A 17,239-nucleotide genomic window follows, 5' to 3' on the forward strand; every position below is an offset into this window, starting at 1 on the left:
TGTGTAGAGTTAATAATATGGTATATTAATGGCAGTTCTTGTTCCACCTGGAGCAGGTCAAGTGGTCATCCCTGTCAGTTTTGCTACCACACGTCCTCAGGAATCTTTAGCTGGTCTCCAGAAAATTGTTACTCAACTCTGGAAGTCTGAAACTCCTACAACTAGGGACCAACAGAGGGAAGTGGAGGAGGCAAAGAAAAAATGACTAAGACTGCTGTAGGTTGAACTGATTTTTACTTAGTTTTATCCCTTGGAGTTAGTGACACTTGATTTCAATATGTAAATGTATGTAAAATAATACGTAGATGCCTGTGTGGTGCTAAAAGTTCTAGTACTATTTTTAAAAGGAGTGAAAGTACTGAACATACTAAAAAAAGATAAGGCTTATATTTCTATGATTTTTAGTGTGGGTTTGCTTACATATAAAGATGGTATTTTTTTTTAAACCATACATTGAAGGCCAACCAATTCTGGCTATATTTGTCATAGGGGGAAGGGGGTAACAGAGGTGGCAGTTTATATAATTCAAAGAAGAAAAAGGACTTTAGAGTTCATATAAACCAAACTCCCTCATTTCAATGATTCCTTGAAGCAACCAAAAGTGAACTAAAGCAACTAAAACTAAATGTGAAGCAACTAAAGCCAAGAAAATCAAGAAGTTGACTCGCTTAAGCTTATACAAGTTGTTTGCAGCAGAACCAGGATTCACACCTAAGCCATCTGACACTAAGTCTTTCTATTGTGCCTGTTAGTTCAGTCCTTGGGAGGATACCAGGGTGGGTGGATGGCAGGAATGATATTCACTCTAATACTAATGGCCTGTTGTATTTGATAGTGGTTGTAATTCCCTTGTTACCCCTCACCCTTGAAGAAGACCAAAATGACATGACTATGTTGGGATCCATGTTCAGTGTGTCTGACTCTGGCTAATCAGACCAATATGAGCTTGGAAGGCTCCATCTCATGTTGGGCGCAAACAGTCACCTGCTACAGTGATTTCTCTTCCTTTCAATACTTCAAGGTGGTATTTCAGAAATTACAAAATTAAAATCTTTGTAAATAATACATCTATAGTTTACCCTCAGTTAACCTGAGGGCAAAATGATTGGGGTTGGGGGGGGAAGGAGATAATTTAAGAAACAGTCTTATTATATTGCATTTTAGACCATGATCTCCCCCTTCCATACAAATACATACATACATATCTATATACACACATAAAATATTAGATACAGGAACACACACCCATACCCATAACCACCCCACATATTTATTTATATGTACACTTATGTATATACATATGCCAAGGACTGGTGATTTTGGTGGTGTGGGAGCTCCTTTTATTAACTTAGGGAAAAATTCTTAAGGGATTAACTGAAGCTTAGGTAGGTTAAAGGACTTTGTTGTCACACAGGTGGTGAGCATCAGAGATAGGACCTGAACTCAGATCTTCTTCACTTTAGATCCAGTATCCCATCCACAATACCACAGTATTCCTCATAACTACACTTTCCTAATTATACTTTAGTTACTAACCACTATTAACTATAATTGCTATTAACTTTAGTTAATATACTAGCTGTTCATACTTGTTGAGCAACAGGAGAAAGTACCCCAGGAAGGTTCCTAGGGAGATGGAAAGCTAGCTTGGTTTGGATATTTTACTAAAGAGAATTATCATGAAAGTTAATGAGAGGTAGCCATAATTGTGCAGAGAGGAATCAGCAAGTTTTGTTTGAGGATCCCTAAAGAACAGCATACTAGTTTTGTTTAGCAAATGTCTATTATCTTCTGGGTCTAAATGAAGGGAGCAGCCCCAGCAGTACTCATCTAAGTCCTGGGAAATTGAATTCACCCACATCCCTCACAACAATGAAAATTGGATAACACCATCTGGTACCACCATTGAAGCATTTTTCCAAATTTGCTAATCAAGAACTCTCTTGAGCTGTCAAGGCAGATGTATCCAAAGAATAACTCTAGGGGCTCAAAAATCAGTTATTAGCCCAGGAAAAAATTAACCTAACATTGGTGCAAGAAGACACCAAATGAATGAAAGAGGGCTCCCAGTGGTCTGTCTTTGGCAAGGAGGGGGGTGATTTTCAGTTGTCAGTGAAACAATAAGCTTCAGTATCTTTGCCCATCACATCAGATATTCCTGCTTTATAGTATGTTTCTGAGCCATTTCAAATAGTTGTGGCTGGTTGGATACTTTTAGTATCTGTTATAAGCAAACTTTAAGCAACTTTAAATCTGGCTTGTTTACCACCTACTAATTATTGAATCAGGAACTATCAGACAGTAAGAGCTTCAGGGAATAGAGTAAAGTATAAACACAAATTTTTATCTTCCTAAACTGTTATAGGGGAAATATTTTTCTTGTGGTTTTATATGCCATTGTAAAATGGGCACTGAGCACTGTATCTGCTGAGGCTTCCAGACAGTGCTTATATTTGTAGCTTCATTTCTTGTCATATCCTCTTAGCTAACTTTTCCTCCTCTTATTCACCCATATTTTAAACTTGAGGCATGACACTTTTGGTGTAAGTTTAAGACTCAGGGACCTAATTAATTTTTTTTACTTGTGTTGTTATGGAAAGAACATTGAACCAGAGTTCAAGCCCTGGCTCCAACTTAATAACACCTTGATCTTATGTAAAACACTTAATTTTTCTAAGCCTCAGCTACTTCTTCTGAAAAAATGGAAATTATAATGTTTGTTCTACCCACTTTTTAGGGTTTTTATAAGGATATGTGTATATGCAAACACACACATACATATACACATACATACATGACAAGGTTTGTTTTTTACCTTGTAAATCAGTAATAATAACATGAGACATTATTTTCTTAAAGGGACTGTACCCTAGCTTTGCAATTCAGGAAGCTAGGGAACTCCCTTATCTATTTCAATTAGTGGAGGTGCATGGACCCCTATTGCTCTATTGTCATTTTCTGTCTGAATCAAATGGGGCATATGGTTATAGAAGCAGGAAATGTAATCTACTGCTATGACTGAGGATTGTAGTAATGTAAGCATAGTTCCTTTGCTGCCATTTCTTCCTAACCCAAGGTTCCAATAGAACTCAGGGTCTATACCATCCATATAGTCAGAATTCCATACTACTTGAGTGATTATTTTTGGCAATTACTGTTCCTGAGTCAAAATAACCATTTGAAAATGAGCAATTAGACCCTATAATACTTTAAAAATTGGTAATACTAATACTATACAGTATTATCTCAATATTATTGTGATAGATTTAGGACTGTTTGGTATATAAGGATGCATTCGTTTTGAAACATGTTTTGGATCAGGAGTTCTGAGAGACCCAGGAAGGTAGAAGAATGGGGGAAAGTTGTTGGTAGAAAGTATATTGAAACTACATAATGGATAAGCGGTATACATTGATTGGATGAGAAAGTATAAGCAGTATGCCCTGACTGACCTAGAGCACCATGAGTCTGGTAAAGTGCAGGGGGTTCTAGTGGAGACGGAGATGAAGGGGAGTGGAGGATGACACAAAGAAGTTTGTTTACTTGTGTTCAGTGGTAACAAAAAGTCATGTCACAGATCCTTGGTCATCTTATCTTGAGGTGCTCCTTAAGAGCATAAGCCCAAAGATCACCATAAAGATGTGCCCATATTTCCTCAATATGACCTTTGTTATTTCATGACTTCATTTTGCTATGGAGATGGACACAATAGAAAATGAGGATGATAAGAACTATATTTGAAAACTTTGCTCAGGTATGAGAAATAATAGAAATCAAAAACTTGCATAATACTCGTAAACCTCACACTTCTAGATCATGAAAACTTTTTTTTTCAACTATAGACCTCTAATTTTATTAGCACAGGGAATGACTGGCGAGACAGCTACCTGTACAAATGCATATTTGCCTGGACACCTGATAAAGTGATTTGCCTAAGATTACATACAGTGTGATATTAGAAGTAGTACTTGAACTAAGGAAGCCTCAGAATGCTGCCTCTTGAATACTTTCTTCAGAAGATATTTGGATGGTAGTAGGCATGTCAAGCTCCAAACAATGTAACAAAGAAAGAAATTGAGAGTATATTAACTAACAGGAAACAACTGTTCAAATCCGGCCTCAGACACTTCACACTTACTAGCTGGTTACAGATAAGAGAGTCATGTCAGAATCATCTGTCAATGTACAGTCAGACCATTGACGTTTTGCACAAGATGTTTTTCTTTACATATGATATCATGTTTGACATGTCAAGCTGACCTCCAAATGAGATATTTTGATTAATCAAAAAAGATTGGCCTGACAAATCACACAGAACATAACAATAACAATGACAACAATAGCCTACTGACTGACTGGCTTCCCTGCCTCCAGGTTCTCCCCAATCCAATTCATCCTCCTCTCAATTATCAAACTGATCCCCTTTAAGCATAGACCTGACCATCTCACCCCTCTGTTCAATAAGCTCTAGTGACTCCCCATCACCTCCAGGATATGAGAGAACATTCTCTCTTTGGCTTTTGACTTCCTTCATAACCCTTCTGACCAGTTCAATCTCCTTAAACCTTACACTCGACAGTCTCTGTGACTTAATTACACTGCTCCTCACACAAGATGCTCCATCTCCCAATTCCATATATTTTCACCAGCTGTTCCCCATATTTGGAATTCTCTCTCCTCGTGTCAATCTCATAGTTTCTTCAGCTTAACTCTCAGCTAACGTCTGACTTTCTTTCTGTAAGAGCCCCTCTCTGAGGCTTCTTAAATGTTAATGCCTCCCCCTGAGACGACCCTCACATTTTACTCTGTGTAACTCCTTTCTACATAGTCATTTGAATGGAAGTTCCTTGAGGGCAGGGCCTGTCTTTTACTTTTCTTTGTGTCTTCCATCCTTGGTACCGCGCCTGGCACTTAGTGTTTAATAAAAGCTTGTTGACTGACTGAAAAAAAACCCAACAACAACGAAAATCTTCAGATGAAGATTAAGTCAATTGATAAATGCCTAGTGTATGGAATTGACCATTTTATTGGTAAAGGTATGTGTATGTATATATATATATATACATATATATACACACACATATAAACACACATACATTTACACATACACGTACACACATATACACATTATACACACACACAGAGGTACTTAGATGGCAGAGTGAATAGAATACCAAGTACCAGGAAGATTTATCTTCCTGAGTTTGAATCTGACCTCAGACGCTTATTAGCTGTGGGATCCTGAGCAAGTCACTTAACCCTGTTTGCCTTAGTTTCCTCATCTATAAAATGATCTGGAAAAGAAAATGGCAAACTATACACACATTTATAGTACATACATATACACATATATTAAAGTATATTTGTATATGAATATGTATAGGTATTATACATGCATTTATGTGTGTATATGCATATATGTGTAATTATATATATCATGCTTATATGTGTATAAACATGCATATATTTCTGAAGTTGGACTGTAGGTGTGCAAAGAATTGGGCCCAGAACTAATAAAGAGGAAAAGATTGGGTTGGATAGCATTTGGGAAGTTACACAAGGCTTTCAACAATCTCAAGAAATTGGGCAAAAATTGATATTTTTTTAACAAAAAAATATTTGTTCAGTGATGCTGTAAATCCTAGAACACTACAATCTCCCAAGAATCAATATTATTTACTAAAAAGATAATCAAGAGGTATGTGTAGCAATTTTAAATAGATGAAAGTATACTTTCAATGATGCAATATATAGGAGATGGTTGTAAGGAGATATTTCTCTATACCATTCATCATTTTAATATTCCTTTATCTAACAAAATTCTCCCTTGTTCCATTTGTATGCCTCAAACTTCATCTGAAAAAATCTGACAAATAAAAGGACAGCTAGGTGGTTCAGTGGATAGAGATCAGGCCCTGGTGTCTTGAGGACCTGAATTCATGTCCAACCTCAGACACTTACTAGCTGTACGACTCTGGGTGAGTCACTTAATCCTGATTGCCTAAAAAAAAAAATGGACACAAAGATTATTTTCCTTTCATTGCTTCTTTTCTTTCTTTCTTTTTTTTTTTTTTTTGGAGGGCAATTGGGGTTAAGTGACTTGCCCAAGATCCCATGGCTAGTTTTTGTGTTAAGTGTCTAACGCTGAATTTGAACTCACGTCCTCCAGGGCTGGTGCTCTATTCACTGCATCACCTAGCCACTCTAATTGCTTCCTTTCTTAAACTAGAGATAGTAGTGTGTGTGTGTGTGTGTGTGTGTGTGTGAGTGAGTGAAGAAGTCTTTTAATTCATGTAACTGAAATTATCTGTTTTATAATTTGGTATTGCCTATGTTTCTTTTTTTAGTCAAGAGTAGAAACCTACCCATAGCTATTAAAGGCAATTTACCTGCTTTTCTACTAATATTTTTATTTTATTATCTTTAATACTAAGGTAACATATCCATTTTGAGTTTCCCATGTAATATGGCAAAAGATGTTGATCTAGGGGCATGTAGGTGGCGCAGTGAATAGAGCACAGACCTGGGAGTCAGGAGGACCTGAGTTCAAATCTGATCTCAGACACTTGACACTTGCTAGCTATGACTGTGGGCAAGTCACTTAACCCCAATTTCCTTGCCTTCCCCCCTCAAAAAATAAACAAACAAAAAGATGTTGATCTCAGCTTAATGTCTGCCAGACTGCTTTCGAGTTTTTCTACCATTTTTATCTGATTGAGAGCTATTTGCTTAGCCGTTTGTATTTTCTGGTTTATTGAACATTGGATTATATAGTTACATTTCCCCCACCCCTAAAAATCTCCATTTCAAGTGTGTTCTTTTGATCTACTTTATTTTTAAACAAATATCAAATGCTTTTGGTGACTAATGCTTTAATATAGTTCAAAGTCTGAAAATAATATCTCCCTTCAATCCTACTTTCCCCCTTATTTCCCTTAATATTTTATATCTTTTACTTCTCAAAATGGGTTTTATTATTTTTAAAATCAAATTCTGCATCAAAGTAATGCTTTGAGTTTTATATTGGCATGGCACAGCTATGAACATCAAATATTCATCCAACTAATTATTTCTTTAAGAACTTTGTAATTTAATTAAGAAGCATTTTGATGCTTTTTAGTTTGACCCTCAAATATTTTATGTGCTTTGTGATTACTTTAAATGGGACTTCTCTCTTTATTATTGCCTTTTTGGATTTTGTCATTATTATATAGCAATGCTGTTGATTTTTGATAGTTTCTTTCATAGTCTGTGATATGCTTATGTTGTTTTAATTTTTTTTTTACTGAATTCCTAAGACTTTCTAAGTAAACTATTATTTCATCACAAATAGGGATAGTTTTATTTCTTCTTCACCTTTCTTTACACCTACAATTTTGTTCTCTTGATAAATTGTGATTGCTAGCACTTCTTGACCTTAGTCAAATAATATTGAGGAGAGGGAGCATCATTGTTTTATCCCTATGTTTACTGGAAAAGCTTCTAGTATATTCCTGTTGCATATAACACTTGCTTTTGGCTTTAGATAGATACTTTTATGACAAGTAAAAAAACCCATACATTGCCCCTTTCTGTAAAAGTTTCCTGGGATGCTGAGGATATGTATATTCTTTAACAGTATCATTTAGAAAATGGCATATATCTTTTAGATTTAGTTTGTCCAGCAGCATGTTTTAGTTTATATTTTCCCTTTTACTTACTCTTCTGTCAGATTTGTCCAAATCTGAAAGAGGTGTATTAAAATATCTTGATATTATTGCATTACTGTCTTTCAACTTGGTTAATTCTCCTTTATACATTTGGTGCTATGGGATTTGGAGTATATCACCTTATTAGTTTGTGTCTACGATTCCTTTCAAAACGATGGAGTTTCCTTGTTTATTTCTTTTTATGCTGTGATTTTTTTGTTTTTTTTCTTTGTCTGATAGCATGATAATAATTCCTGCTTTTTTATTCATCTGATACATGGTAACTTTTGGTCCAGTTTATCATTTTTATTCTGCATATATTTTTTTAGGTTTATTTCTTATAAGCAATAGATTACAGGGTTTCATTTTCTTCTTCAATCTGCCACTCTAATTTTATTTAACTTTTTGATCTCTTCATATTGAAAATTATGAGTTACATTTATATTTTCTTATATTTTCCTTTAATGTTACTTTTTTCTGAATTAAATTTTTAAAATTTATGTTCCTCTGTAAAAAGAATATTTTGTCTCCAGTTATTTTATCTTACCCTATTTTAAGACAACCTATTATCACAAACTCTCTTCCCCTCTCTCTCACCTCTTTCTTTTGGGAGTCTTACTTTGCTTTCTTTTCTTTGTTTATTCCATTCTCTCCTTCCTCCTTCCCACCCTCTTCATCTTTTTCCTTCCTCTTTCCCTCCTTTTCTTACTCTCTCCCTTTTATCTTTCCTTCTTTCCCTCCTTCCCTTCTTTCTTCCCTGCCTTCTTTTTTTTCTTCCCTCATTTCTTCCTCCCTCCCTCCCTTTCTATTTCTTCCTCCCTCCTTCCCTTTAAAAGTCACCTACTAAAGTAATATGAATGCTAGATACTATAATATGCCAGCTTTTTAGAGCAGTCATTGGATGTTTAAAGGCTGGTTATTAGAAGCTCATATAATTCAGTTCAAAAGCATTTCAAAATTTCATTCATTTGTAATTAACCTTACCATAGTTAAGCAGCTTTAGTAGCTTGACACTAATATAACTATAAGCATGTATATTACTGAAGATTGGACCCTGGAGAGATTGTCAAGATATACAGGATGCCTTATAGGTTTGAGCATAAACTAAGTCTGTGATACTTAAAGTTCCTTGGAATTTTATAGTCAAAGTAGCTAGAAAATTTTATTCTGCTCTTAGAAATTGATACAGCTTTTTTAGCCTCATGTGGGTAATGTGTTTGGATGTTTAAAGCAAAGGTGGTCACCACCCTTTTAAACTGACTATGAAATTTGGTGGTATCATAGTACTGTGGCCTGGTGCATTTTTACTAAGTTAAAAGAATTGCTCTTTTTAGGTTTCATTCTCTCTTAGAATTTCCCTCTTTCCTCTTAACTATAAATTACTCATTTTCCATGAGATTTCAGAGGATATATATATATATATATATATATGATAATATATGCGATAAAAGTACTTTGAAGCCCTTAAATTGATATAAGAATGCTAACCATCACTATTATTGCATTCATTACATCATTATAATTCTATTATTTTTTTAAAAGCAATCGGGGTTAAGTAACTTGCTCAAGGTTACACAGCCAGTTATTTCTGGGTGTGGTGCTGAGTATCTGAGCGCGGATTTGATCCAGGTCATCCCGACACTGGAGCCGGTGCTTTTACTCACTGAGCCACCTGGCCGCCCATATAATTCTATTATTATAATCGTTATTATAATAATTATATTGTTATATTGCTTACAATCATCATCATCATCATTATAATGATGCAGTGTGATATTGTAGAAAGATCATTGACTTTGGATTCAGATGACTTGGGTTCAAAACTTTTCAACCCTTGTATAACTTCTGTAAACTTAGGCAAATTATTTTATCATTCTGAGTTTAATTTCCCTCATTTATAAAATGAAGACATTAAAACATCTGGCCCCTAGGGTCCCTTATGCCTCTCAAGCTATTATCCTATCATAGGTAGTTAAATGTTACACAGAGTGAAGTACTTGCAGTCAAGAAAACCTGAGTTTAAATTCTGTCTCACTCTTACTAGTTGTATGACCTGGGACAAATCCTTTAACATCTTTCAGTTTTAGTTTCTTATCTGTAAAATGAAGGGAAGGGAAAGGAAGGGGAAAGAAAGGGAAGGGAATAGAAGAGAAGAGAAGGGATGGTCCAATTCTTAGCTATTTCAAACAGTGTTGCTATATATTTTGGTGTATGTGGGAACTTTTTCTTATTGATGGATTCCTTGGAGTATAAACCCAGTAATAGAATTGCAGGTTCAAAGGGTATGGAAAATTTAGTCACTTTATTTGCATAATTTCCAATTGCTTTCCAAAATGGTTTTACTATCTCACAGATCCATCAACAATACATTAGTATACCTATCATTCCACAACATCTCCATCATTGAATATTACCATTTTTGTCATTTTTAGTAATTTACAGGGTGTGAGGCAAAACTACAGGGTTGTTTCAGCATATATTTCTCTTATTATTTATGATTTGCAACATTCTTTTCTGTGGTTTGAATACTTTATAATTTTTTGAGAAGTGTTTATATCCTTTGACCACTTATCTATTAGGGAATGGCTGTTTGTCTTATGTATATATTTATTATTTCTTTATATATTTTTATACCAAACCCTTGTCAGTGAAATTCAATACAAAGATTTTTTTCCCCAATGTGACAATTTCCTTTCTTATCCTAGGTGCAATAATTTTGCCTGTGTAGTTTGTCAACTGTGTGTGTGTGTGTGTGTGTGTGTGTGTGTGTGTAGTCAAGCTTATTTATTTTATCTTTTGTAATTGCTTCTATCTTTGTCTGGTTAATACTAGACCTTCTATACATAAATGCAAGATGTACACAATCTATTTCTTTTCTAATTTTTATTTAGTATGAACTTTATTTTTAAACTACCATTTATTTATTTTTGCTTTAATTGTATCTTATTTTTCCTAACTACATATCAAGAAAATGTTTAGCATAAATTTTTACAAGATTTTAAGTTCCAATTTTTTCTCTTCTGAAAATGGTAGGCAGTTTGATATTGTTTATACATGTGCTATCATGTAAAACATTTCCATATTCATTGCAGTTGTGGAAGAGAAAACATATCAAAAGAAAAAAGCATGAGAAAGAGTAATGTAAGTGAAAAAAAATATGCTTCGATTTGCATTCAGAGTCCATTAGTTCTTTATCTGGATATGAATAGCATTTTCCTTTTTGAGTCCATTGTACTCATCTTGGAATATTGTGTAGCTGAGAAGAGCTGAGTCAATCATAGTTGATCATCACATGATGTTGCTGGTGCTGTGCACAATTTTTCTGGTTCTACTCATTTCACTTTGCATCAGTTATTACAAATATTTCGAGGTTTTTCTGAAATCTACCTGTTCATAATTTCTTATTGCACAATAGTATTACATTACTTTCATATACCACAGCTTGTTCACTCATTCCTCAATTGATGGGAATCTTCTCAATTTCCAATATTTTACCACCACAAATAGGGCTGATATAATTTTTTTTCACTTATAAGTCCTTTCCCCCTTTTTTGTGGTCTCTTTGGGATATATATGTAGTATAACTGGATCAAACAGTGTGCACAGTTTGGTTGCCCACCGTAAAATATTGTTTTTTGTGTTATTGTGTGCTATCCTTGTTATATTGTTGTAAAATTATGTTGACACCAGTTACTCTTTAAACTCCTATTAACCTATGTATATGTGTGTATGTATACATACATATATGTCTATATAGGAGGGTACATGGGCATATGAATACATATGTGAGTGTGTGTATATATGTGCACAGCTATACATAGACTGAGGGCACAGGACCAATTGAATAGGAAGGGATGATACTTTAAAGGTGAAATTAAGAGGTGAGAGAGGAATATAATGAGAGGAGATGGAGAGAGACAGAATGGGGTAAACTATCTCAAACAGAAGAGGCAAGGGAAAACTGTTACAATGAAGGGGAAGAACAGGAAGGGAAAAGGGAATGAGTCAACCTTATTGTTATTGAATTTGGCTTAGGGAGGGAATGACATACACACTAAATAGGGTATCTCACCCTACAGGAGAGTAGGGGGGAAGGGGATTGGGTGGGAGATTTAAAGGAGGGCAGGATGTATACATACACACATATACATACACACACACACACACACACACACACACATATATATGCATATACACACACATACACATTTCTATTCCCTTCAACTATTCTCATACTGAGAAAAGTTTCATTAGTTACAATTATCATTTTTTCATGTAGGAATGTAAATAATTCAAATTTGATAAGTTCCTCATGATTTCTTTTCCCTGTTTACCTTCTCATGTTTCTCTTGCTTCTTGTATCTGAATGTCAAATTTTCTATTCAACTCTGGTTTTTTCATCAAGAATGCTTGAAAGTCCTCTATTCCATTGAAATACCTTATTTTTCCCTGAGACATCATACTCAGTTTTCCTGGGTAGGTGATTCTTGGTTTTAATCCCAGCTCCTTGGACTTCTGGAATATCATATTCCAAGCCCTTCGATCCCTCAGTGTAGAAGCTGCCAGATCCTGGGTTATCCTGATTGTGTTTCCACAATATTCAAATTGTTTCTTCCTGCCTGCTTGTAATATTTTCTCCTTGATCTGGGATCTCCAGAACCTGGTTATAATATTCCAAGGAGTTTTCTTTTTGGGATCTTTTTCATGAGGTGATTGGTGGATTCTTTCAACCTCTATTTTGCCCTCTGGTTCTAAAACATTAGGGCAATTTTCCTTGACAATTTCTCAAAGGATGATTTGTAGTTTCTTATTTTGATAATGGTTTTCAGGTAGTCCAAGACTAATTTTCAAATTATCTCTCCTGGATCTATTTTTCAGGTCAGTGGTTTTTCTGATGAGAGTGGTTGTGGCCACTCTGAGGATAAAACTTTTGAACTTGTGCGGGGCTGGTCTTGGCTCTCAACATGCTGCACTGACCACTTCCTGCAGGCCTGCTAGACTGTCCTCAGCAGGAGGTCATATTCTCTGTGTCATTTTGTGGTTTCTGTACCTCCAAAGTGTGTTTAGAGTCATTTTTTACATTACTTAGAGTAAGTGGAAGCAGGAGCCATGTGGAAGTCCTGTTTCTACTCTGCCATATTGACTCCGCCTCCCTGGGTAGCCATTGTTAATAAGCCCTCAGCTTTGTGAACCCAGATGCTGGCACTCCCTGGTCTGGTGATTATGTCTCTGTTACTTTATTTAGACAGCTGGAGCCCTGTCTATCAGATCTCTATGTTTCTCTGTTCATATTTTCTCCACATTCAGGGTATTTTCCTTTCCCCTGAACTAGTGAATGACATATATATATATATGTTTAATTAAAGTAAGATTGTTGACTTCTTTAACGTTGTCTTTCCATTAGAAAAGCAGATCACAGAACCTGTGCTAGCAGGCCATCTTGGGTGTGCTAGGCTGTGTTTGCTATTACAAATAAGTGTCCTATTCTTCCCACATCCTCTCCAACATTTTTCATTTTCCTTGTTTTGTCATTAGCCAATCTGATAGGTCTGAGGTGGTACTTCAGAGTTATTTTTATATGCATTTCTCTAATCAAAAGTGATTTGAGCATTTCTTCATATGCCTATAGTTATCTGATTTCTTCAACTGAAAAACTGCCTGTTCACATCCTTTGACCACTTGTCAGTTGCGAATGACTTGTATTCTCATAAATTTGACTCAGTTCTTGAGGTATACATATATATGAGAAATGAGGCCTTTATCAGAAACATTTGTTATAAAGATTGTTTCCCAGCTTTCTGCTTTCCTTCTAATCTTGGTTTTGTTTGTACAAAAGCTTTTTAATTTAATATACTCAAAATGATCTATTCTTGTTTGGTCATGACTTCTTCCCCTCCCCATAGATCTGACAAGTAGACCATTTTTTGCTCTTCTACTTTGATTCCTTTGTTGTCTATGATACCTTTTAGCAAGATGAAATTTCTTCATTATCTCTTTTAATTAGTTCTATTTTTGTTTTTACTTCATCTAAGATCAGGATTGCTACCCCTTGTTTTTCATTTGTTTGTTTTTTTACTTTAACTGAAGCATAATAGATTCTACTCCAGACACTTACCATTACTCTGTGTGTGTCTCTCTGCTTCAAGTGTGTTTCTTGTAAGTAGTAGATTGTAGTATTCTGGTTTTTTATTCACTCTATCTGCTTCCTTTTTATGGGAGAGTTCATCCCAGTCACATTCACAGTTATGATTACTATCTGTATATTTCCCTCCATCCTATTCTTCCTCTTGTTTGTCCTCTCTCTCTTTTCACTCTTTCCCATCTCATTCATGTTTTGCTTCTGTCTACCACCTCATCGGATCTGCCCTTACTCCTGTCATTTCTCCCTCCCCCCCTTTCCTTAATCTCTTTGCTTCCTACTTCCCTGTCAGGTAAGAAAGATTTCTATATTCCACTGATTGTGTATATTATTCCCTCTTTGAGCCAATACTAATGAGATTAATTTTCAAGTGATGCCTATTGCCCACGCTTCTGTCTTTCCCTATGCTGCAATAGGTCTTTCTCATTTCTTCATGTGAGACAATTTCCCCATTCTTCCTCTCCCTTCTGCACCTGTTGTACTCCTCTTTTTCATGCCCTAATTTTTTTTTATATCTCTCAGATTCACCTTATACCAATACCCTTTGTTTATATATATTTCTGTACTGTTAGTGATACAACTTTTTTTAGAGTTTACAAGTTTCATCTCCCTGTGTAGGAATGTAAACAGTTTAGTTCTATTGAATCCCTTCTGTTTTCTTTTTCCTTTTATGTTTATCTTGGGTCTTGATATTGGAGGTCAAATTTTTGGTTTAGTTCTGGTCTTCTCTTTAGGAAGGCTTGAAATCCCTCACTTTTCCTAAATTACCATTTCTTTCCCTTCATATATTTTACTTAATTTTGCTGGGTAAGCGATTCCTGATTGTAGCCCTAGGGCTACAATCTTTACCCTTTAATCTTTACCCTCTGGAATATCATGTTCCATGACCTCTGAGTCTTTAATGTTGCAACTGCCAAGTCCTGTGTGTTTGGAGCCAAAGAGGCCTGAGCCAGGACTTCAGATAATTACCTTGATATCAGTGGACCTGAATATCAAAGACCTCTTTGAGACTTGACTTTTCCTCAAGTTAGCTCCTAAGTTCTTTTGATATGGGTTACACTTATAAGAATGTTGTTTGATTTCTAAGACCAATAGGCTATACCCCAAGATTTTAGTTATTGGGAGCTAAAATATTTGATTCAGCACTCAGATATCTTTGGGTGGTCAGCTCTAAACATGATGTCTTTTGAGGATTGCAGCTTTGGCTTTGAAGTTTGCTCTCAGTTGTATCCGTTTATGACTGTGGCTGTATTAGCAGGTACCTGAGGCCTAGATCAAAGGTCTTATGCTAAGACTTTAGTCTCCTGGATAACAAATCCTTATCAAATTATCTAATCTGTGCTACTTTCAGGATACAACAGACTAGGCAATGATTAGAAAACTTGAGTCCTCTTCCTTTGTCTCTTTTGCTCTATAAAAACTTTGTCCTGAGAATCAATAAATGGAGTTCATAATTCTTCCTTAAACTACCCACATGGCCTGGTCATTTCTTATTCAAATCTACAAATCATGCTAAGTGCTAAATACTGAGCAGCCCATGGCAAATGGCACCCACACAGGACACATAGGAAACTGAAAGGAAGGTCCACAGTGGCGATGGCCCTTAGAAGCAGAAGGAGCTCCAAAAATCACAAGTCACAGTGTAAGGGAACCTTTTTCAAGCAATTATTAGTCATTCTATTCTACCAGGCTGATACAGGGATTTTTAAGCTTTCTATCACCATGGGTCATATGCATAGGGTACAGTTCAAAGATCAGGAACAATATTTTCAAGTATTAAAGAAAGTAGTGAAAGAAAGAGGGTTTGTCATTATGAAGGAACAGTTAGAGGAATTTTGTTTAGTGTGTTTATAACAGTGTAGCCCTGGCTTTCCAAAGGGTGGTGTAATAGAATGGGAATCAGAAGGAAAACAGATAACTAAGAAACTAGAAAAAAAGGAACCCAAAGTTTCCCAATTTCTGCCTTTTTTCTATGGAATGTATGTTTAACATCAGGAATGAAAGTGCCAAAGGTGGCACAAACAATTAGGTCTTTATACAGTATTTATAGCAAGTCAAAAAAAATATACAAAAAATATTAGGATAAAAATTAGAAAAAAATAAAAAAAAATTGCATGAAAAATGTGAACAGAAGTTTTAAGGTTTAAGGGTCTCCTTTCCTCCAATCCAACTTTGGCCAAGTTTGATTGTGGGAAAGGCTGTTAAAAAATAATATTAATTAAAATAATAAAAAGTAAAAAGAGAATTTTCCCCCTCCGATTAAAGAGGCAGACTAGCAAGCATTTAGCCATTCTCCTGCCTCATCTAAAAAGAGAAAAGTGTTGTGTATCAGAAGGTTAATTTAATTTGTCACTAAGGCAAAATTAGAACATATAAAGATCTGAAATACTTCTGGAGTAAAAGGTTTTAACTCTAGCTAGTACAGTCTGGAAAACTGGCGCCACTGGGCATTTGTCCAACTTCTCCATAACTGGACGCTAAAAGCCTTTTGCTTTCTAAAAAAATTTTTTAAGTATCATCACTGAAGTTCACAATACAGGTTAAATTAGCTGAAAACTTTCTTTAAAAGTCTCTAGTCACTAGAAGAGAGAGTGCTGAAGGATAATTAGGATACTTAAATCACCCTCCTCAATTTAGATAAAGGGAGGATGCATGATAAAGGGCTCCACAAACAATAGCCCTGGAGCAAAGCATGCTGCCCCAAACTTATTGGGCAACCCGAATCCAAAATTCAGACTTTGCAACTCTGAAAAGAGGAGACAAACCTCTGCAACTCTGAATAGAGGAGTAAAAAGCCTAAATTCCCTATCAATAAATTTTGCATGTGATGATTTGAAAATTCAACTAATATCATGACATCATTGTGTTATTGTGGTCTTTCTGAGTTGTGGTACAATTCTATTATTAAATAAATATTGGATAATTGCTGTTAGCCAGAAATAGATAAAACAAAATTTTTATCTGATTTTTGTTGAAACTAAAAAGATAGAGGAAAGAAATTTGTGTAGAAACAGTCATATTACTTTATCAGTTCTGTTAAACCCTGTCTCATCATGTTTATATCTGCCATATAGAAAACAAAATTTACCTGTAGTTGTAAAAGGAGGCTACAGGCCCTCCCCCTCGAGTCAAGAGGATATCTCAATACAATTGTATTAACTTTCATCCTAGATCAGATTAGGAAAAGAGAGTTGCACCTTCCCCCCACACTTGAAAACTTGCACACCTTCCCCCACTGGGCAAAGGATGGAGAGGAAGGGGACAGGGAAGTTATGGTGGGGGCCTGGCTGTTAAAAGTTCTGAGCCCTGCCACTGATAAGAAACCAATAGTTGTCTGTACTTGATAAGACAATCCATCTTTTATATAAATGATTTATATGATCTAGGAAAACAACTGACTTCATCTGAAGTT

Source organism: Petaurus breviceps, unplaced genomic scaffold, assembly GCF_028583685.1.
Source record: "Petaurus breviceps papuanus isolate PSGF00001 unplaced genomic scaffold, PetGlider_PUasm1.0 189, whole genome shotgun sequence".
NCBI classification, from domain to species: Eukaryota; Metazoa; Chordata; class Mammalia; order Diprotodontia; family Petauridae; genus Petaurus; species Petaurus breviceps.